Source organism: Hyalella azteca, unplaced genomic scaffold (genome assembly GCF_000764305.2).
Source record: "Hyalella azteca isolate HAZT.00-mixed unplaced genomic scaffold, Hazt_2.0.2 contig1740, whole genome shotgun sequence".
NCBI classification, from domain to species: Eukaryota; Metazoa; Arthropoda; class Malacostraca; order Amphipoda; family Hyalellidae; genus Hyalella; species Hyalella azteca.
In genome coordinates, this window is record NW_025932041.1 from 382,328 (window position 1) to 387,129 (window position 4,802).

Below are 4,802 nucleotides of genomic sequence, written 5' to 3' on the forward strand. Positions count from 1 at the left end.
AAACCCTGCATTGAATAAGCTCGCCAACGTCTCGCCACTCAACCAAGCGTTAATCAACGCTACAACCCAACTACGGTGGCCCTTGGACGCGCATCAACCTCCTGCATCAAAACGAGCAGGTCACGTGAGCTGAGCTAATAAATAACCTAACAATTTATTGTGTGTTCATTTCTCCCAACCAAATTCGTCCTGCCGATATCTATGTTTCTGTCCGTGCATTGGTAAACAATTCAGGTCAACTAGCCAGGCCATTCAGTTCTCTGATAGGAGTTAAATAATTTAATGTGGAGTGGTAAAAGAAAACCCCCACAGATTTATCATTTATTGGGATGCGTTACGTGCTCTAATGCACATTCACATTGCTCAATTAATCTTTCATAAGTTTCATAATGTCTTGTCACTCACTTAGAGAGTAAAAATTGACTCGTGCGCATGAAGAATTTTTATGAAAATTGAAAAGCGTTCCTCTCTTTTATAATTTTAACTGTACCATAACATACATAGTCTATGTTTCCACCTAGACAGCGCTTGCCGTCTCTTTATGTCGCTTACAATGTATGAACGATAGCCAGACTGTCTTTCCGAACATCACATACGTACTGTATATACTGCGTGTAATTTCTGTATAAATATAAGCATTCATTTGTGCAGTTTGGAAGTCCTTATTTTCCTGTTAATCGCGTGCGAATGCTCCGGGTGTAGGGAGCCGTCTCTCGACGGGCGCTACTACTACCATCGGCTCGTGAGACCTAAAGCTGGTGCTAATTCACTATTTAATATATAAATAACCCTGCAGAAATTTTGCCCAAGTACTCACCCACTCACATGTATTTAAGAATTATTATTGGTTTTGAACCAGAAAAGAGCGCGAAATAAATCGTTGACAGGGTCCTAGTGACACCTGTCGTCCTTTTAGAACTGTTATACCATCGTTGAATTATATATACTAGTTCAACTATGTGTTATATCGGAAGGTGCATAAATAAGACTCAGTATATTGTCACGGACTTGTTAAAGTCCATTTGGTATTTATTTCAAAAATAGTTATGAGGCGAACTCTTCAAAAGTCCAGTTTTTAGATATCCTGTGATTGAAAATCAAAAGCATGCGGCAGGCCAAACTTGGCATATTCATCAGCGCTAACACTATTATACTTTAATATATCATTATAGGTTCCCGATAAATTGTCTGCTGTTCGATTAGCCAAACTGCGGAAGAAGTTGTTCCGCGGTTTATTGCTGAATCTTTCATTTGCCTTGGTGGCTGGTGCCGTGCAGTTCAGCTGTTGGGTACCTAACTTGGGTTGCCTTCTGCCTCTGGGCTCTGGCCGCAGCGCGGCAGCGGCGCAGCCGCACAACTTTACAAGTGTGATTCCGTTACGGGCTTTGCTGTCGGGCGGACGTGTGTTATTAGCTGCTCTGTTCTTGGGGTACTCGATGCTAATTGATCGTTTTCCCTGACAATTGAGGAGACTTGGCATTCGATAATTGCTTTTCTGTGGGCCTTATTTGTAGCAAAAATCACATAGCCTATTCATACGTTCTGTTTAGTTTTCCTAATTTACTTTTTGTTTGTTACTTAATTATTTTATTTTTGTTAGTTATTTTTATTATTTATTTATTTTTTTTCTTCTCGTTTGCCGCCCCTGAGCGTGTGCTGCCATGGCAGACGCGACAGGGTTGGCTTCTCCAGTCATAGTGGCAGCCAATTTTGATGTTGAAGCTAATGACGGAATCAACCACAACCAGGTGAGAGTTCCTACATTTGAGCTTCTAGAGGAAGACATGGCTCTGATTGAAGGTGCAAGTGCTACTTTGGGTTCAGCTGTCTCTGCGGGCAAGAAGCGGGAACGCAATCTTGGTGCAGTAGCCAGTAGTGATGATGACATTGAAGTCTTTCGACATCCAAAGAGAGTTGCAAAACGTGTGCCTGACTCTCCTGTGATGGAGTTGGAGAGTTCTCCTGGTCCTCTTGGACTGGACACCACTGGGATGGGGGACTCTAGTGTCAGTTGTGTGGGGCCTGTCTCTTATACACATCTAGATGTGTATAAGAGACAGGCCTCCGTCTTGGCCATGCTGGTGTAGCTGCTCACCGTGCTCGATTTGGAATGGCAGCAACTGGAGTTTGCACAGTATGTCAAGTAGAGGACAATATAGCTCATTTCTTATTATATTGTACCAGATTCACTGGTCAAAGAGCACCCTTCATGAGTGCAGTGATTGCGCTTGGGCTTCCTTGGGGGCTGCAGACAGCCTTAGGAGCAGGCGTCACCAACCAACAGCGTCACCAGATATTTTCATATCTGCAGCAATATTTGCTGCAATGCGGAGTGGTTGCCCTGATGTAACCTAAAAAAAAAATAATTGAGTGGCCGCCCTTGATGTTGATCCTCTGAGGAGGTGTTTTTTTTTCTTTTTTTTTGTTCTTTGTTTTCTCTTTTATTTACTTATTTATTATTATTATTATTATTTATTTTTTTTTAGTTTATTTTTTTTTCTCTTTTTCTCACTGCATATTCCAATCATGCATGTTTCTCGTGTTCTCGCTTATTAGTGTAATTGGTATGCATGTTGCACTTTAATGTATAGATGAAACTCTGCATGCCACTGTCATTCAGCATAGTGACTTACTCTGACTGGGCTTGCATGTTGTAGGAAATTGGCATGTCAAATTTACTTTTTGAAGGTTCACATCTCTGCTGCATGAAAAAGATCTTCTGACCTTTGGTGCATGCCGCAGCCATTCTTGCCCAGAGCTCTCTAGCTTGGGGCTTGGCCCAAGTCTCTTCCTTATATCTGCAACTAATGACAGAGATCAGGCTGGGCAGTGCATAAGCACTCGAAGCCTTCAAATTCAATTATAAAAAAAAATATATATTTACAAGTGTGTGGATATAATTATAAATGTTTCCGTTTACTCAGATCCTGGGACTGGGAGCTAGGCTGGATCTCTACATAACTACATTCAATACATTGGCTATGGCTGTTGATGGGAAGAGACGTCATCTTGATTGTACGGTCACCGACTCACCGTAACGGTGGGGTTTGTCTTTCACGGGCCGCGGGCCCGCGGCATTATAAATTCAGTTACTCAAACTACCGAAACAACGGTAGAGTGTAGCCTAGTGAGAATAGCAGAGCAGCATTGCCTGGCAGGCTGGTGGCCGGTGCGTTGTCAATTTTTCTTATCCAGTTAATGGCTTTATGATACATGTTCAGAGACTTGCAGTTAATACCTAGGTATTAACTAATTAGGTATTGGACATTTATTTAGACTATTCAACTATTGAGTAGTATTGACTAATGTTAAGTGCCAGGTGATGTTCTGTGTGCATATTAGGTAATAGGTACGCATGGTGCCAATCCATAGGTTATTCAAAAGAACCTGTTCCTGTTCTTATGTCATTTTGAACTGATCAACGCTTCTTTACGGACCAATCGTAAAACACACCTTCCGGCTTCACCGGCAAAAGCTTTCACACTTCTGAAGAAAGGTGAGCTGAGTCAGCTGACAGCTACACTGGCCGTGGGCCGTGGGGCATGGGTGGACCTAATTTGAATTTGAATGCATGCATCGATTTGAAATCCTATAGACTATAATAGACATAGTATACAAGTCATAGAGCCTAAATTTTTAATATCTATAAAAAAATGTACGTTTCTGCATGTATTATAATGCTGTTAACATTAGCAAACTTTGAATTATCTCTGGTCCTGAGTCTGGTGCAAGAAATACTTGCTTAAATCTTTTTATTTTCAATATAAGCGACTGGATGCAACAATCGGTTTGCAAGAACCAACATAGCCCTGAACAGCAGCAATTTAGAATTTTCGATTGACGTTAATTTCTAAATTAAAATGTATTTAATTTAGCCAGTATTTCTTGCATCAGAGATACTGTGATTTACTGTCAAGTATTTCAATGCTAACAGCATCAAAATCCACACAGAAATGTAAAATTTTAATAGGTTTTACACTGAAATTTATGCTCCTATTCCAAAGAACTGAGACCAATTTCAAATCAAAACCGACTAGATTGAATCCATCGCGCTTTCTGGCATCTTCTTTCACAGCTGATTGCAGTTACAGTGCATTTTTTTTAGCTTAAGTTGCCAATACATATTTAATGTAGACATAGTCTTCCGTTGGTACAAAACTTACAAAATAACCGTGAATTATTGATTGCTAATTTCTTGTATTACGTAAATGTTTATGATTCAAATTAATTATAGAAGATTAGAAGTTGCATCTCCATAATTCCATGTTGAATTAAAATTATTCATAGAAGGTTCACTTACTGATGCCAGCGCTAGCAGCGGCAGGCAAATGAACTACTTTATTATTTAGTATCTTAACTAATTATATAATAATATCGTATTCTGTTTAGGTACAGTCTCTTAAAGTGTTCCAGCAACATATTTTCCATTATTAATTATTTAAATATATTAACTTGTGGTGCAGTAAGATATCAAATTGTTTGATTTCTAAACAAACATGGCGCATCCACATCCAGATCCTAGCGCTAGCAGTGGCCATTCAAGGAACTACTTTATTACTTGGTATATTTACTATGATAGGGTAAACGCGGTATATTCCGACACTTTAAGGACGCATCGAGAAATGAAAAACTATAAAAAAAACCGTATGCGTTACGTAAGTTCTGTTGCCTTCACATGACTCTCAAAACACTTCACTACGCGTCAGCAACGATGAAACGTCACAAAATGTTGCCATATTTATTAAAAAGCCTTTAGAATGGAAACCTACCAAATCCCTATATTCCGTCACTTTGTGTGGCAA